Genomic DNA, 19,476 nt, shown 5'->3' on the forward strand with positions numbered 1-19,476 from the left:
GATTTATTGGTAACACCTGAGGGAGGTAAATCACAGGAGTGGGGAAATCTTTTTGACTGAGAAACTGTTTAAGTAGTATGTACTTCCTCACCCTCCAGCAGACTAACCAATAATATGTGCTTATAGGGTATTTCATCAAAACCAGAATGCTACAAATGATTTCAGTACATTTCTCCGATTTCAGGTTAAAGGAATAGATCTACTCTAAAAGCATTCAGCAAAAAGCTTTTGGTTCATCGAAGGACAGTTTTATATTTATTTATTCTATCGCAGCAGCTCACCGGAGGAGAGAATTTAGAGATAGAGGGCGTGATTATGATCTTAGCGGACGGGTTACTCCGTCGCAATGGTGATGGATATCCCATCCGCTGAAATATAAATCCCATTATATCCTATGGGATTTATATTTTGGCGGGCAGGATATCTGTCACCATTGTGAGGGAGTAACCCTTCCACCAAGATCGTAAGGAGGCCCAGCGTTCTAATGACAACAGGAATGGATTCAACAAAAAGAATTCTGGGGATGACTCTACAAAAAGGGCTGGTTCCAACAGGCACATTTTGAGATAGTATTACTTCATTATTTTTGCACACATTAACACTGTCTAGTTAATACATTCACCTGATTACCAGTGTATCATCTTAATTCAGCAATAAGTAACAGAAAGATGACCAGTCAACCTTTGCAAAGGACCTTTTGCGGCGCAGGAACACCTATTGCTTCATTTTTAGGAACTTTTGATCTGTTTGAGCAAGAAACTATTTTGTTTTTAAAATCTGAACATTATGCAGTAGTATATGGCAAATCCACAAATATGCGGAAAATGCTGAGGCTTTAAATCATGCAATTCCAGTGGCTCTGGTCTTAAGCATACATCATTCAGTGTAAGGTTTTATATTGCAATTGTACTTGTATAGCGCTCACTAACAAGGCGTTGATGTGCTTAAAGATTAGCACGCTACTCGAACTCAGGGTTAGTGGTTAATCTAGTGGTTATTGTTGGCTTTTGCGATTAGTCATGTGCTCTCAATAAAAGCATGAATTTACTCCAGTTACTTTGTGATATATTAATTGCAGGTAGGTGTGATCATTAGTGGGGGGCTATGTAGTATCATATGAATGGTTGGTGAGATAGATAGGACAGCAGAAATTAGTTAATGTTAGATGACAGTGATGTGGTTTCAAAGGCAGGCAGGCATGCATGAGACAGAAGAAGCTGCTCCCAGCAATAGAAGTTATACAGAGGATGGAAGTTAAGAAAAGGGTCATTCTGAAGACAGAAAGGGGAGGAACCAAGCAGAACAGCCAAGGTCAATTTTCCTTGCAGGGTTTTTGGAGTATAATGAGAGAAGGCTTTCTGAGTTAGCAAGCAATCAGAGAATGTAAGCTGTAGAATGAAACATTATGTACAGTGCTCCATATCCGGGGCAGACTGCTTAAATATGTGATTCAGAGTATACACATGTGAGAAAGTGCCATCTTTCTTGCCTGGTATGCCCCCACTTTTTGCTGAATTGCTGAATGTACTTTGAGTGTGCCCTGGACTCCTGCCAATCAGGTGACCAGGGCCTATGTTCCTTCCCTAAAACAAACCAAACCCAAATTGTCAAACCTTGGCCACATGTCAGCCCCTGGTAAATGGTACCCTAAGTACCCAGGGCTTTGTGACCCAGGAAGGCCTCCAAGAGCTGCATCACTCATTGTGCCACTCTTAAGAGGCCCTGTACCCTTACACACACACACACTGCCTTTGCAGGCTGAGTGTTTGGGTGCAAGACAAAAACAAAGTCGACATGGCACACATCCCTGTGTGCCATGCCCATCACATACACTGCCATGGCATACATCAGTCACCCCTCTAGCTGGGTGCCTTATGCCAATGGTGTGGGCACAGGCGCAAGAGCCCTGTGCCCCTACAGTGCCCAGGTCCATCCCTGAGCCCTGTAAGTGCAGTGCTGCCATTTAAAGAGTACATGGTGCTGGGAGCTCGTCAAACACGAGCTCCACAGCACCATAATGGCAACACTAAAGACTGGGAAGTTTGGTATCAAACTTCTCAGCACATTAAACCCACACTGATGCCAGTGTGGGATTTAATGTACCCAGCACCCCAGAGGGCATCTTAGAGGTGCCCACTCGAACCGAACCTACAAATCCACGTCTGCTCTGAGGCTGCCTAGGCTGCCACCAAGCAGACATGTTGCTGGACCCCTGGGTAGGAGAGCCCCGGCTCTCCTGGTCCTACAACAATGCACATCCTGGGCGAGGTGCTAAATCTCCTCCCCCAGGATGGCAGGGGGAAGCTTCAAAGGCATGCCGCCTCTGAGTTTCCCCAGGCCCCTGCAACCCCCCACTCTGGAGGGAAGCTTTGGCCGGAAACCCCAAATAAGGACAGGGGATGTGCCAGCCTGCCAACCCCACCCCTCAGGTGGGGGAGGCGAGGTAAAGCACATCTCCAGGCTCTCGCCATCTTGAAGATGGGGAGCCCTACCCTATCAGGACTAGGCTACTGCCCCCCTCCCACAGGAGAGAGGCAGGATAGGGGGTGTACCCACCCCAGGACGGGGACCCATTGGTCCCTGCCCTTCACCTACCTGTAACGCCCCTAAACCTAGTATTCCTTCCCCAGATTCCAGATTCGAAACTACAAGAAGAGCAAGAAGAACAAAGACCTGCCCTGCAGCTGCTAAAAAGAGGAAGACACCAACTGCTTTGGCCCCAGCCCTACCGGCCTGTCGACCCTCGAACCTGCTTCTGCTCCAGCGCGGCAGCTCTCGAGGCCAGCAACCTCACCAACCCCGGAGGACCTGGCTACCTTTTGGCTCTAAGCCCCTGGGACTCCCATGAGTAGAGGCTCTACTCAAAACCCATTTCTAACCCCTGGCAGCAGCCCGGAACCGCGAACCCAGCACACTCTGCACCAGCCGAGCCTGGCCAGTGCCGGAGTGAACAAAGACCCTGAGGACGACCCCACGGCGACTGTGACCCCGTGTCCGGCACCCAAGGACCTCCCTCGACATTCCTGAAGAAGCCTGCAGCCTCAGAACCAGGTGCCCCCCCAACCGCGATCAACTGAGGGTAAGATTTCCCGACACCTAAAGGCACCCCTGCACGCGGCTCCCCACGGCCCCCTGTCTCCAACCCCAGGGTACCTACCTATCCTCCAACTCCCCAACTTACCTCTCGAAGTGGTGGTGGCACCTGAAGAGTCCTCATCCCCGAGCTTGCAGTCTTTTTCCTAACCGGAGATTTCCCATTGACATCCATTGAGCGCCCGAAGGCTCAAAAGCACTCTGCACCCAGCCGCCCGAGTGGCCCTGGCAGTGACAACTCTATTCCTTCCTACTTCCCCACTTGCCCTGAGTAAGTGACCAGGAGCCCAGCTCCCACAGCCGCGTGGCTTGCCCGTCAGCAGCCACCAAACAAGGCCCCCCATCCCTCATAGGATAACATTGGGCCTAACTCTCTCTGCACCCGGCCGCCCTAGAGCCGCCGAGGGTGAACCAACTGTACCTACCTGACCCTGGGAGACCCCGGCGTCTGTGCCCAGAACCTCAACTCTGCCAGTCGAGTACTTACCCTTAAACCGCAAACTCTATTTTCCTCATAGGGTAACATTGACTGGCTTTTTCCTGAAATTTCTTTTAAGTGTGGACTTTTCAAATCTTCAAATATTCACCAAAAATCAGCAGAGTGACAAAAACAAATTTACTCACCTGTTCCTAGGTGAACTCCCAGTGCTGGATCTTGGTGCACAGCACTGACTCTGAAAAATCTCTACAACTGTACTTACCCTTAACTCTATTTTCTTCCATAGGAAACCATTGACTGTTTTTCTGTGAAATTTCTTCTAAGTGTCGATTTCTGCAATCTTTAAATATTCTTCAAAAATCGTATAATATCTGAAAACTTAATTGCCTACCTGTTTTGGATAAAGGTCCCAGTACTGAGTCTAGGCACCCAGTACTGGATTACAAAAGTAACGAGAACGTACTGTACCTGTAACCTGCATTTTCTTCCATAGGGAATCATTGATTGTTTTCTTTGAAATATTTTCTGTCAACTTTTAAAATAGCTAAATATTGTTTAAAAATCATTACAGTAATTTCATCACTTGAATCTGAGAACTGACCCAGGACTGAATCTAGGATCCAGTCCTGGAATTCCAAAAGTAATCTAAAAAGTAATTTGTTGCAAATAACTTGAATTTACCATTGAGCTCAATGTATTGTGTTTAAAAATAGAGTTGCCTACTGCAACCTCTTGTAACTGTTTGCTAAAATCTACTGCATATTGCAAAAGTATTTATATGAAACATCTACTGTTGAGAAAGTACATTTTAAATCCAAGTGTTGGTTCTAAAATAAAACAAGCATATATTTTTTATATACATACCATTGGCCTAGAGTTCAGTTATTGAGTGTGTGAGACCATTTGCTGACTGAGTGTGTACAACAAATGCTTTACACTGTCCTCTGGTACTGCCTTACTGCTCGACCAAGCTACCACTTCAGAGAGTAAGGTTATACCTAACTTTAATCTCTGTCAAACCCTGGGGGACTGTGGACTCTGTACAGCCTGTACCTATTAAGGAACAGTATATACAGGGCCACTTTCTCACATCGGTGGATCAGCGGTGGGATACAAACTTGCATTTGTTGGACTAATTGGTTACCATCTGATCACACGACAGAACTCTTAAAAATTGCCTTTAGAATTCGGATCGGTCTTTTCCAAAATTACTAAAAGTCTTGCTAGGGCCTTGCTTAAGTCCCATTAGAATTTTAGAAAAACTAAAAGTCGCTACAGTCAGGGTAGAGGGTTAGAACTGTCAGGTTAAAATGTCTCAAACAAACCCAGCTGTTAGTGATATTAATAACATGGACCTGGTGGAGGAGCTCGACCTCACACCTTACTTACACTTGTCTTTCAAGGAATTGAGGTCCTTATGCAAACTTAAAAATTTAACCATGGGCCTGCATCCAACCAAACTAGGGCTCCAGGGGCTCTTGGCTGAGTATGCTAAGGACCACCCATCTGAACATGGTGATGGCCAGTCAGATGAGGAAAGGGAAGCAGAGGAGGTTGACAATAACACCCCCCCCCCCCCATGCTATTCCCTAGGGAGGAGAGGGCACCCATACCCTCCAATCCAAGAATTAGCATCTGGGCACCTAGAGACTACACAGGTGGCTCTGGTACCAGAGAGAACACTGAGGGACACACCAGTGAAGCGGACAGCCTTTTGAGGCTGGCCAAAAGACTAGAGCTAGAGTCCAGACTCCTGGTTCTAGAAAAAGAAAGGAGAGAGATGGGTTTAGCACCCATCAATGGTGGCAGCAATAATAAAAATAAGGATAGGGAGGAAACTTCTGACCTTAAAATCCCCAAAGGGATTGTCCCTTAATTTGAGGAAGGTGATGATATCACCAAATGGTTCACAGCCTTTGAGAGGGCTTATGATATCAGAAAAGTAAACAAACCTCTCTGGGGGGCACTCCTGTGGGAACTGTTCTCTGGTAACTGCAGAGACAGGCTTCTGACCCTTTCTGGGCCAGAAGCAGGATCCTATGACCTCATGAAGAGAGCTCTGATTGAGGTATTTGGATTCACCACTGAGGAGTATAGAATTAGATTCAGGGGGGCTCACAAAACCCAGACCCAGTCCTGGATTGATTTTGTAGACTTCTCAGTGAAGACACTGGATGGTTGGCTAGCTGGACATGGTGTGCAGGATTTTACTGGATTGTATAATTTATTCATGAAGGAACATATATTGAGTAACTGCACAAATGAAAAGTTGCATCAGCATTTGGCAGACCTAGGTCTAATTTCTCCCCAATAATTGGGAAAGAAGGCAGACCACTGGGTCAAGACTAGGGTGACCAAGACAGCCACTGGGGGTGACCAAAAGAAAGTGGTCCCAAAACCTCCCCAGGGAAAGGTGGTGAGAATCCTCAAAATAAAAAGTCTGAGTCTTCCAAAGGGCCCCAACAACCTGTTCAGGTGGGTGGGACCCAAACTACTCCCTATGTGCCCCAACCATATAGGGGGAAGAACTTTGATCCCTTAAAGGCCTGGTGTAATTACTGTAAGAAGCAAGGACACCTAACTGTAGCTTGCCCCCAAAACAAAGCCCCTAAGGCACCCAGTACAGCTACTCCTGAGGCAGCAAGCATACAAATGGGATCAGAGGTGTACCCTGAGCAAATCTGGGAACACACTGAAGCAAGTCTAGTCTCCTTGGGAGAAGTGGAGTTTGCCACTGTAGGTGTGTGGCCCCCCAAATTAAAGACATACTTACAGTACCCCTGGGTGAATGGAACTAGGGTAGAAGCTCTGAGGGATGCAGGTGCCAGTGTCACTATGGTGAAAGACACACTGGGTTCCCCTGAGCAATACTTGATTGGGAAGTCTTACCCAGTCACCAACGCTGACAGTGTCACCACTAGTCATCCCATGGCCATGGTAACATTAGGCGGGGGAGGGGGGGGGGGGGGGGGGTTTACTGGCCCGAAACAGGTAGTGGTCTCTCCAAAGTTGCCAGCTGCCTGTGCTTGGAAATGATCTGGTTGAGTTAAAGGCCCATGCAGCCATGCTGGGCATCCCTGAATTGGTGTGTGCGCAAGAGGAAGGGTGACAAAGTAGGTCTGGAGCCTGAAATAATGGCCCAGCCAACCAAGTGAAAAGGAAAGAAGACTGGGGAACCAGCTTCTACACAGCAAAACATTCAGGACCCCTCTCCCCAGGGAGAGGATTTGGAAACCCCTGAGTGAACTGAGTCCATGGAGCTTGACCCTTACCAGGTTGAACTCTTGGGCCCAGGGGGACCCTCTAGGGAAGAGCTGTGCCAGGGTCAGTGAGACTGTCCCACTCTTGAAAGCCTGAGGCAGCAAGCTGTTTCAGATGCAAGGGGAGAGGTCAGTGGTACTCGCAGAGCTTATTGGGAAGAGGGATTACTGTATGCAGAGGCAAGAAACCCCACTCCTGGAGCCACCAGGAGGGTGGTAGTGCCACAGAAATACAGGGAGTTCCTCCTAACTTTGGCTCATGACATCCCCCTAGCTGGACATCTGGGGCAATCCAAAACTTGGGAAAGGCTAGTAAGTCACTTTTACTGGCCCCAGATGCACCAAAAGGTGAAGGAGGTTGTCAGCTCCTGTGTCACCTGTCAGGCAGTGGCAAGACAGGTGGCCACCCAAAGGCCCCCCTCATCCCACTACCAGTGGTGGGGGTCCCCTTTGAAAGGGTAGGAGTGGACATTGTGGGTCCACTTGAACCACCCACAGCCTCAGGGAACACATTTATTCTAGTGGTAGTGGATCATGCCACTAGGTACCCTGAAGCAATTCCACTTAGGACTACTACAGCTCCTGCAGTAGCCAAGGCCCTCCTGGGTGTCTTCACCAGGGTAGGGTTTCCTAAGTAGGTGGTTTCAGACAGATGTTCCAACTTAATGTCTGCTTACCTGACACATGTGGAAGGAGTGTGGAGTGCAGTGCAAGTTTACTACCCCCTACCACCCACAAACCAATGGCCTTGTTGAGAGATTCAACAAGACATTGAAAGGTATGATCATGGGGCTCCCTGAAACTCAAAAGGAGATGGGATGTCCTGTTACCATGCCTGCTTTTCGCTTACAGGGAAGTACCACAGAAGGGAGTAGGTTTCTCACCCTTTGAACTTCTGTTTGGTCATCCTGTAAGGGGACCACTTTGTCTTGTAAAAGAGGGCTGGGAGAGGCCTCTTCAAGAGCCCAAACAAGATATAGTGGACTATGTGCTTGGCCTTAAGTCCAGAATGGCTGAGAACATGGAAAAAGCATCCAAGAACCTTGAGGCCAGCCAGGAGCTCCAGAAGCACTGGTATGACCAAAAAGCTGCACTGGTTGAATTTCAACATGGGCAACAGGTTTGAGATTTGGAGCCAGTGGCACCAAGGGCTCTCCAAGATAATTGGAGTGGCCCTTACCCTATCCTAGAAAGAAAGAGTGAGGTCACCTACTTAGTTGACCTGGGCACTAGCAGGACACCCAAAAGGGTTATCCATGTGAACCGCCTCAAGTTCTACAATGACAGGGCTGACATCACCATGCTGATGGTGACTGATGAGGAGCAGGAAGCAGAAAGCGAACCTCTCCCTGACCTCCTCTCCTACAGCCCACAAGATGGGTCAGTAGATGGTGTGGTCTTTTCAGACACCCTCTCTGCCCAACAACAGACTTGACTGCAAGCAGTTCTTGCAGCAGTATGCTAGCCTCTTTTCCCTGACCCCTGGTCTGACAAACTGGTGTACCCATGATGTGGACACTGGTGACAGTGCACCTGTCAAAAACAAAATCTATCGACAGTCAGACCAAGTCAAGGAGAGCATCAAAGCTGAGATCAGCAAGATGCTGGAGTTAGGGGTCATTGAACCCTCTGAGAGCCCCTGGGCCAGCCCAGTGGTTCTGGTCCCCAAACCTCATCAACACGGTGAAAAGAGAGAGATGAGGTTCTGTGTGGACTATAGAGGGCTCAACTCTGTCACTAAGACAGATGTTCACCCTATCCCAAGAGCAGATGAGCGGATAGATAAATTAGGAGCTGCCCAATTCCTCAGTGCCTTTGACTTAACTACAGGGTACTGGCAGATTGGCATGGCCCCAGGAGCAAAAGAAAAGACAGCATTCTCCAACCCTGATGGGCATTATCAGTTTACTGTGATGCCCTTTGGGTTAAAGAATGCCCCTGCCACTTTCCAGAGGCTGGTGAACCATGTCCTGGCTGGGCTGGAGTCCTTTAGTGCAGCTTATCTTGATGATATTGCTGTCTTTAGCTCCACCTGGCAGGATCACCTGATCCACCTGGGGAAAGTTTTAGAGGCTCTGCACAATGCAGGTCTCACTGTCAAGGCATCCAAATGCCAGATAGGGCAGGGCACTGTGGTGTACTTGGGCCACCTTGTAGGTGGAGGCCAGGTACAGCCTTACAACCCAAGATCCAGGCCATCATGGACTGGATAGCTCCAACAACCCAGACCCAAGTCAGGGCATTCCTTGGCTTGATTGGGTACTACAGGAGGTTTTTGAAGGGGTATGGGTCCATTGTGACCCCCCCCCTCACAGAACTCACCTCCAAGAAAATGCCCAAGAAAGTGAACTGGACAGTTAGTTGCCAAAAGAACAAGTTACTTACCTTCGGTAACGATGTATCTGTAAGAAACATTAGTTAGTTAGATTCCTCACCTTAGAATATCCCCAGGCGTCAGACTGGATCCGGAAGATTTGTCAGCAATACCCCTTGCGCGTCGCTAGGCGTGGTCTGCGGCTCCGCGTCAGTCGTCGGCGCCGTGCGCCGGAATGACTGAGTACTTAGACGCCGCCATCGCGCGCTGACGTCAGTTCTTGTACATAGCCTTCCGCGCCAGGAACGCAGACCCATGCAAAAGACCGACACTGGTGCCAAAAAATTCTAGGGCCCGGAAAGGGATAGCCTTAACCCTAGATGTCAGTTCGCAGAACGGGGAGGATGGGTGGGTCGGTGAGGAATCTAACTAACTAATGTTTCTTACAGATACATCGTTACCGAAGGTAAGTAACTTGTTCATCTGAAAGAAACACGTTAGATTCCTCACCTTAGAATAGATACCCAAGCAATACCAACCCCGGAGGTGGGTCTGCGAACCAAGATCACACCAGAAAGTCCTGGAGGACAGAACGGCCAAAGAAGCCATCCCTCCGGACTTGGCTGTCTAGGCAATAATGCCTGGCAAACGTGTGCAGCGAAGCCCACGTTGCCGCCTGACAGATGTCCTGCAAAGGGACTCCCCGTCCCAAAGCAGTAGTAGCCGCTGTGGCCCGAGTAGTTCCTTTTTTGCCAAGGAATAAGATGTTTATACACAAAACGACCCACCGGGACATGGTCCGTTTGTGTACAGCTTTTCCCTTCTTTGCACCCACGTAGCCAACGAAAAGCTGGTCGTCCACTCGGAACTGTTTAATGCGGTCCAAATAAAAGGAGAGCGCACGTTTTGGGTCCAGACGGTGGAGCCGCTCTTACTCTTTGGAAGGATGCGGAGGCGGAAAGAAAGTGGGCAAGGTGACAGATTGGCCAAGATGAAAGGGGGTCACCACTTTCGGTAGAAAGGAAGGACGAGGCCGAAGGACAACCTTGTCCGGATGAACAGAGAGAAAAGGAGGCTTGGACGATAGAGCCTGGAGCTCACTCACCCGTCTAGCCGAGGTGATGGCTACCAGGAAAGCAGTCTTAAGAGTGAGAAGACGAAGAGGACAATTGTGAAGAGGCTCAAAGGGAGCGCACATCAGGAATGTCAAGACAAGATTCAAGTCCCACTGAGGCATTACGAAAGGGACAGGAGGGAACGTGTGAGTAATGCCTTTAAGAAAGCGTGACACTACAGGGGACTTGAAAAGAGAGGGCTGATCTGGAAGCCGTAAGAAGGCAGAGAGAGAAGCAAGATAACCCTTCAAGGAGCCCAGGGCAGAGCCCTGCCGGGCCAAAGAAAGAAGAAAGAGGAGGACCTCAGAAAGAGGGGCGGAAAGGGGATCCACAACCTTTGCTGTGCACCATGCCACAAATTTGTTCCACCGGCAGGCGTATACCGTCTTTGTGGAGGGACGCCTGGCTGCCAGAATGATATCACAGACTTTAGGAGGCAAGTCAAATGGCATCAACTGCCGCCGCTCAATCTCCACGCATGGAGGTGGAGGCTGGACAGGTTCGGGTGGAGGACTGTCCCCTGCTGCTGCGACAGAAGATCCTCCCGAAGGGGCAGACGTATCGGAGAATCGGTCAACATACTGAGTAGCTCGGGATACCAGTACCTTCGTGCCCAATCCGGAGCCACCAAGATGACTTGGGCCCGGTCACGCCTGATCTTCTTCAGCACTCTGGACAGAAGTGGTATAGGCGGAAAGGCGTACAACAGACCGCAACTCCACTCGCGACGAAAAGCGTCGCCGAGCGAGTGCCGCCTTGGAAATTCCAACGCGCAGAACTGCTGACATTGCACGTTCTCGTCGGTGGCGAATAGATCTAACCAAGGCTCTCCCCACTGCTGAAAGGGACCTTGCGCCACCCCGGAGTCCAGACGCCATTCGTGATCCATCATGCACCGGCGGCTGAGTTAGTCTTCTCTGGCGTTCAGAGAGCCCGTAAGATGTTGAACCACCAGGGTGACGCCCTGGTGTTCCAGCCATGTCCAGAGGCGCAGAGCCTCCTGACAAAGGGTCCACGACCCCACCCCGCCCTGTTTGTTGCAATACCACATGGCGGTGGCGTTGTCCGTGAACACCTGCACGACACTTCCCCGGACAGAGGGAAGGAAGGCTTTCAGTGCAAGTCGGATCGCTCGCAGCTCCAACAAGTTGATGTGGAGGCAAGACTCCGCCGGAGACCAGAGGCCTCTGATCTCCGCCTCTCCCATATGGCCACCCCATCCCAGGAGGGACGCATCCGTCACTACGACATGCTCCGGTAGGGGTAGGGAGAGGCTCTTGCCCGTGACCCAATCGCGGTCCGTGAGCCACCACTGCAACTGCTGTGCAGTGCCCTCCGAGATCAAGACATGGTCGGACAGGTTGCCGTGATGCTGGGCCCACTGAAACTTCAGGTCCCACTGCAGAGCCCGCATGCGCCGCCTGGCGTGATGCACTAGTAGGATGCAGGAGGCCATCAGCCCCAGAAGCCGCAACACTAGCCTGACCGAAACCCAGGATAGAGGCCGAAAGATGGGAATCAGGGCCTGTATATCCCGGACCCGCTGCTCCGGTGGATGGACCCAGAACTGCGCCTTATCGAGAACCGCTCCGATGAAGAGGAGCTTCTGAGAGGGGCTCAGGTGTGACTTCGGCACGTTGATGGAAACCCCCAGCAAATGCAGGAGCTCCGCCGTAGTCTGGAGGTGGGAGACGACTGCCTGGGGCGAGCCCGCCTTCAACAGCCAGTCGTCAAGATAGGGGAAGACTGGAACCCCCGATCTGCGCAGATGAGCTGCGACCACCGCCATCACTTTCGTGAACACCCGAGGGGCACTGGTAAGGCCGAAGGGGAGCACGGTGAACTGAAAGTGCTCCTGACCCACCGTGAACCGCAGGTAACGCCGGTGGGCCGGCAGGACGGGGATGTGGAAATATGCGTCCTGCAAGTCCAACGCTACCATCCAGTCTCCAGGGTCTAGGGCAGCTAGAACCTGAGCCAAAGTCAACATTTTGAACCGTTCCTTCCGGAGGAAGGCATGGACGTTCCGGAGGTCCAAGATAGGGCGTAGACCCCCTTTGCCCTTCTTGGGAACCAGAAAGTAGTGGGAACAACCACTACGACCTACTTCTGGGCTCGGAACTCGCTCAACAGCCCCCTTGGCCAAGGGGGCCGAAACTTCCTCGTGGAGAAGATTCAAATGATCCCCCGAGATACAGTGGCGCTGCGGTGGCATGGCTGGAGGGGTTGTCTCGAAGGGGAGGGAGTAGCCCCTTCGGACGATTTGCAGCACCCATCTGTCCGACGTGATGGTACGCCAGGCGGATGCTGCCGGGGTGGATGTGGACTGACCGCGTCGTCCTCCGGTACCGCCTCGGCGGAAACCACGTCCGCGTGCAGCCTGGTTCTGCGGCCGGTGGCTAGGCGGACGTGAGGAGGTGCCCCTTCCTTGGCCACAAAAGGAGCGAAAAGCGGAAGTTTGTGGCCGCGGGGCAGAGAGGCCCAAGGACGTGGCCGTAGCCCGGGAGTCCTTGAAGCGAGCCAGCTTACTGTCCGCTTTGTCACCAAAAAGGCGAGCGTCATCAAAAGGCATGTCCATGAGGGTGCTCTGGACATCCCCTGAAAAGGACGTGGACGGCAGCCAGGCGTGACGTCAAAGCGCCACCGTGGTAGAAATCGCCCTACCCAGCGAGTCCGTAGTGTCGAGTCCACATCGGATAGCATGGCGCGCTGCATCTCTCCCATCGGCCAGGGCCGAGGAAAGCCGCGCCCGGGCCTCCTCCGGGCACAGTGGCAGCACGTCCTTCACCGCATCCCACAGAGAGTGGGAATAACGGTCCAAGAGACAGGCGGTGTTCAAAGACCGCAGGCCCAAACTGAGCGAAGAGAACAGCTTCTTACCAAACTGTTCCAGCCTCTTGGAATCCCGGTCCGGAGGAGCGGACGGGAAGGAGGATTGGGAGGTAGAGGCCTGGATAACCAGACTCTCGGGGGTGGGTTGTTGGGACAGAAAACTGGGGTCGCCCGGAGCAGGGCGGTGGCACCTGGCAACGTTCCTATCCACAGGAGGGACTGTGGAGGGCTTGGACCAGGTGCCCTGCAGAACGTCAGTGAGGGCCTCATTGAATGGCAGCAGAGGCTCAGTGGAGCATGCGGCAGACTGAAGCACCTCAGTGAGGATGTTAGTCCTCACAGCCACGGCAGGCAGCTCAAGCCCAAGGGCTTCGGCCGCCTTGCGCGGCACCACAGAAAAAGCTGCACCCTCCTCCGAAGCCACAGTCGGATGAGAGATGAATCCAGTGTCCGGAGAGGTATCCAACCCACTGGCCTCCCCCAGTTCATCTGCCCAGTCCTGTGCAAGTTGGCTCTGAAGGGCCATAGGGTCATCAGACCCCTACCAGTCGCCCCCGTCATCCAATTCCTGGTAAACAGGAGGAATGATCGGAGCCGGTCGATAGACAATATGTGTCTAGTGGCGTCGGGCGGCGCGGCGTCGGGACCGGCCAGGGGCTGAACCGGGGATCGACGTCGACCGGAGCCGCCGTCGGGGGTGGTATCGGTGTCGGCGGAGGAGGCGTAACGAGGTCGACCGGCGTCGACGGGGGCCCAGGCTCGGGCCCCTCGGGGGCCTGCGGCGTCGGGGCCGGAGCCTCCAACGGCGCCGGGGCCAGAGCCGCCGGCATGCGAGGTCGCCCAGTCGAGTCCGCGGGGCCCGAAGGCGCGCCAGCGCGCGTCGACGGCGGGGCCAGGCTCCTCATGGCCGAGAGGAAGGCACTGACCTCCGCCGGCGTCGTGTGAGTCCCAGGGACCGTCGGGTATGGGGACTTGCGTGGCTCCTGCGGAGCCGCGGGGGTGGAACCACCCGGACCCTCGGCCGAGTCGCGCGACCGGCGAGGGGAGTCCGAAGAGCGGTGTCACTTCTTGGAGTGCCTCGACTTACCCGAAGACTTCGATCCAGACGAGTGACGATGTAGAGTGCGGCTCCGCGACTGATCCTTGAGCCGAGTGGCGAAGCTTGAGAAGCTTGCGGGACCGCTTCCGCCTAGCTTTCGAGGTCAGGGCCATACAATCTGAGCACGACGCCGCGTCGTGGTCGAGGCCCAAGCAGTACAGGCACCGGCGGTGATGATCGCTCATCGACATCAGTCGGTGACAGTCGTCGCAGGCCTTGAAACCAGGCATCCAACCGGCACCAGAGTCCAGAATCGACCAAAAAGAGTCAAAAAAAGTTAGTCAAAAATTGACTAAAGGGGTAGCTCTCCCGGATCTGCGCTTACTGGCGCGGAAAAAAGATGAACTGACGTCAGCGCACGAGGGCGGCGTCCAAGTACTCCGACGACGTATTCTAAAAGCTCCAGATTATGCCAAGCAGTTCATAGTGCAGACTGATGCCTCTGAGGTAGGGATAGGAGCGGTCCTATCCCAGACAATGATGTGTGAGAAAGTGCCATCTTTCTTGCCTGGTATGCCCCCACTTTTTGCTGAACTGCTGAATGTACTTTGATTGAGTGTGCCCTGGACTCCTGCCAATCAGGTGCCCAGGGCCTATGTTCCTTCCCTAAAACAATCCAAACCCAAATTGGCAAACCTTGGCCACATGTCAGCCCCTGGTAAATGACACACTAAGTACCCAGGGCTTTGTGACCCAGGAAGGCCTCTAAGAGCTGCAGCACTCATTGTGCCACTCTTAGAGGCCCTGTACCCTTACACACACACACACACACACACACACACACACACACACTGCCTTTGCAGGCTGAGTGTTTGGGTGCAAGACAAAAACAAAGTCGACATGGCACACATCCCTGTGTGCCATGCCCATCACATACACTGCCATGGCATACATCAGTCACCCCTCTAGCTGGGTGCCTTATGCCAATGGTGTGGGCACAGGAGCAAGAGCCCTGTGCCCCTACAGTGCCCAGGTCCATCCCTGAGCCCTGTAAGTGCAGTGCTGCCATTTAAAGAGTACATGGTGCTGGGAGCTCGTCAAACACTAGCACCACAGCACCATAATGGCAACACTAAAGACTGGGAAGTTTGGTATCAAACTTCTCAGCACATTAAACCCACACTGATGCCAGTGTGGGATTTAATGTACCCAGCACCCCAAAGGGCATCTTAGAGGTGCCCCCTCGAACCGAACCTACAAATCCACTTCTGCTCTGAGGCTGCCACCCAGCAGACATATTGCTGGACCCCTGGGTAGGAGAGCCCCTGCTCTCCTGGTCCTGCAACAATGCACATCCTGGGCGAGGTGCTAAATCTCCTCCCCCAGGATGGGCAGGGGGAAGCTTCAAAGGCATGCCGCCTCTGAGTTTCCCTAGGCCCCTGCAACCCCCCACTCTGGCGGGAAGCTTTGGCCGGAAACCCCAAATAAGGACAGGGGATGTGCCAGCCTGCCAAACCCACCCCTCAGGTGGGGGAAGCGAGGTGAAGCACATCTCCGGGCTCTCGCCATCTTGAAGATGGGGAGCCCTACCCTATCAGGACTAGGCTACTGCCCCCCTCCCACAGGAGAGAGGCAGGATAGGGGGTGTACCCACCACAGGACGGGGACCCATTGGTCCCTGCCCTTCACCTACCTGTAACGCCCCTAAACCTAGTATTCCTTCCCCAGATTCCAGATTCGAAACTACAAGAAGAGCAAGAAGAACAAAGACCTGCCCTGCAGCTGCTAAAAAGAGGAAGACACCAACTGCTTTGGCCCCAGCCCTACCGGCCTGTCGACCCTCGAACCTGCTCCAGCGCGGCATCTCTCGTGGCCAGCAACCTCACCAACCCCGGAGGACCTGGCTACCTTTTGGCTCTAAGCCCCTGGGACTCCCATGAGTAGAGGTACTACTCAAAACCCATTTCTAACCCCTGGCAGCAGCCCGGAACCGCGAACCCAGCACACTCTGCACCAGCCGAGCCTGGCCAGTGCCGGAGTGAACAAAGACCCGGAGGACGACCCCACGGCGACTGTGACCCCCGAGTCCGGCACCCAAGGACCTCCCTCGACATTCCTGAAGAAGCCTGCAGCCTCAGAACCAGGTGCCCCACCAACCGCGATCAACTGAGGGTAAGATTTCCCGACACCTAAAGGCACCCCTGCACGTGGCGCCCCACGGCCCCCTGTGTCCAACCCCGGGGTACCTACCTATCCTCCAACTACCCAACTTACCTCTCGAAGTGGTGGTGGCACCTGAAGAGTCCTCGTCCCCGAGCTTGCAGTCTTTTTCCTAACCTGAGATTTCCCATTGACATCCATTGAGCGCCCGAAGGCTCAAAAGCACTCTGCACCCAGCCGCCCGAGTGGCCCTGGCAGTGAAAACTCTATTCCTTCCTACTTCCCCACTTGCCCTGAGTAAGTGACCAGGAGCCCAGCTCCCACAGCCGCGTGGCTTGCCAGTCAGCAGCCACCAAACAAGGCCCCCCTATCCCTCATAGGATAACATTGGGCCTAACTCTCTCTGCACCTGGCCGCCCTAGAGCCGCTGAGGGTGAACCAACTGTACCTACCTGACCCTGGGAGACCCCCGAGTCTGTGCCCAGAACCTCAACTCTGCCAGTCGAGCACTTACCCTTAAACCGCAAACTCTATTTTCCTCATAGGGTAACATTGACTGGCTTTTTCCTGAAATTTCTTCTAAGTGTGGACAATGCCCAGCACTGATGCTGAAAAATCTCTACAACTGTACTTACCCTTAACTCAATTTTCTTCCATAGGAAACCATTGACTGTTTTTCTGTGAAATGTCTTGTAAGTGTCGATTTCTGCAATCTTTAAATATTCCTCAAATCGTATAAAAGCTGAAAACGTAATTGCTTACCTGTTTTGGATAAAGGTCCCAGTACTGAGTCTAGGCACCCAGTACTGGATTACAAAAGTAACGAGAACGTACTGTACCTGTAACCTGCATTTTCTTCCATAGGGAATCATGGATTGTTTTCTTTGAAATATTATTGAAAGTGTCAACTTTTAAAATAGCTAAATATTGTTTAAAAATCATTACAGCAATTAAGTCGACTTTCATCACTTGATTCCGAGAACTGACCCAGGACTGAATCTAGGATCCAGTCCTGGAATTCCAAAAGTAATCTAAAAAGTAATCTGTTGCAAATAACTTGAATTTACCATTGAGCTCAATGTATTGTTGTGTTTAAAAATAGAGTTGCCTACTGCAACCTCTAGTAACCGTTTACTAAAATCTATTGCATATTGCAAAAGTATTTATATGAAACATCTACTGTTGAGAAAGTATATATTAAATCCAAGTGTTGGTTCTAAAATAAAACAAGCATATATTTTTTATATATAAACCATTGGCCTAGAGTTCAGTTATTGAGTGTGTGAAACCATTTGCTGACTGAGTGTGTACAACAAATGCTTTACACTGTCCTCTGGTACTGCCTTATTGCTCGACCAAGCTACCACTTCAGAGAGTAAGGTTATACCCAACTTTAATCTCTGTCAAACCCTGGGGGACTGTGGACTCTGTACACCCTGTACCTATTAAGGAACAGTATATACAGAGCCACTTTCTCACATGGTCCATGAGAGAGAAAGGGCTACAATAATCAAGCTCAGCATTACTTGAAAGTTAGCCTCACTCTGAAAACTTTTCATTCAATAGCAGTTTATGATCTGAAAATTGTACTGGGTGCAAAAACCTGAGAAAAGTGATTTGGGGGATTCAACAAGGATTTATAGTTATTCACATGCTCCTCTAGCTACTACATCAGGGGTGTGGAATTTTTGAAAAAAATTACTTGTCCAAGGGACAAAGTGCTACAGAAATCTTCTTGTTCTGTAATAAAATCCACTTGTCCCCTTTACTACCCTAAATAATTTAGCTGCTGCTTTTACGAAATCGGTTACACCCTCCTAAGTAAAGTTGCCCTCCGCTTCTGCCCATCAGTAGTAAGCAACCAGGCAAATCTCTTTACAGCAACCTATAAGCTTCCACATTCCTCTCACCATAAAGGCGAAACATCTCCTTCCCTCTCAATTACAGTCCATAACCCTTCCACTGACTCATCATAGGCTCCATCCCATCACCCTTTGCTTCTGTTCCTTCACACTGCAAGCTTCATGTTACCCATTTCTCTCAATACAGACTGAATAGTGTTATCCCCCCTCTCTCTCCCTCTCATTACAGGCCACAGGTTCCATGCCCTATTCATCCACTACACAGAATACAGGTGTCATGCTTGGCCCATTTGTCTCCAACTCACTACATGTTCTATGCCCCTAGGGGAGAGTAATGCTGTGGCTCGTGGGCATGTAGCATAAAAGACACTGGTGGCAGACTTACTAGCCAGGAGAAAAGAGACAGATGGTGGTTGCAGTGAGTTCATAGAGTGAAAATATGTGGGACCCGAAATGGAGATGGGGCGGGGGGGCCTACAGTGATGAAGTAGTGTACAAGAATGCAAGGATGTGTGCAAAGAGTATGCTGGGAAGAGAGGTGGTCAGGTTTGTAGAACAGGGGTTGAGGCGCTAAGCAGGGAGTGAGCGGCAGAAGGAAAAATGAATGTGATGAGAAGAGACTATAGCGACTAACGACTGAAAGATACAAGACAAACGGGAGGCATCTGTAAGATTATGGGTTCACTTTTCTTAGCAAGTAGGCAGGGGTTGGTTTATTCCGGGCAGAAAGAGAAATTTGGTTTAACCCCCAATATTCTGGCTCATAGAAGCATCTTTCACCCCTGACTGCAGTAGGCCAACACACTGAGAGGCTGAGGAAATCAGAATAAACAGCAAAACACAACAAAAGGGGGCCTCAGAAACATAAAACGCAATAACCTACATATATTTAAAGCAAATAACCTCAAAATCTAGACAGTCAATACTCGCAGTGTAACAGACACGCTCTGAACTTGATTATTCTGAGCGAAAGTACCAAAAATGCAAACTGAAATTGAAAATACTAAATATCTCCCTGCATATTTTGTGTACATTCACTGTAAAATTGCAGATCCCAGCACATGACTATAATATAATGCACACTTTTGCTACTTTTAGCAGCTTTAATTATAGTTGATTAATCAGCATGCGCTATTTTGAAAATCAATTAATGTGTCCTGGGGTGGCTCATAAGAGACTTTTTGCTACCCGAATAGTCCCACTTAAGCGCAGATGCCGCTGGCTTCCTGCTTGACCCAGTAGTTGATTTAAAAGGTTTATCCCCCTTCCAATGGATTAACCGTGGTGCTCTCATTCTCAGGTGAGCTACTGCTGCTATTCTCTGAGACTGCATAGCTTGTAACTGCCACTTCATCTTCAGGC

The 19,476-nt window shown here is 51.1% G+C and overlaps 1 protein-coding gene across 3 annotated transcripts in view; it reads right to left on the minus strand.

The window, feature by feature from the left end:
* The window catches only part of GPBP1L1 (GC-rich promoter binding protein 1 like 1), a 462,270-nt gene that overhangs the window by 143,378 nt on the left and 299,416 nt on the right, over positions 1–19,476 (minus strand). The window lies entirely within an intron of this gene.

The sequence above is a fragment of the Triturus cristatus genome, chromosome 4_2 (assembly GCF_964204655.1).
Source record: "Triturus cristatus chromosome 4_2, aTriCri1.1, whole genome shotgun sequence".
Lineage (NCBI taxonomy): Eukaryota > Metazoa > Chordata > Amphibia > Caudata > Salamandridae > Triturus > Triturus cristatus.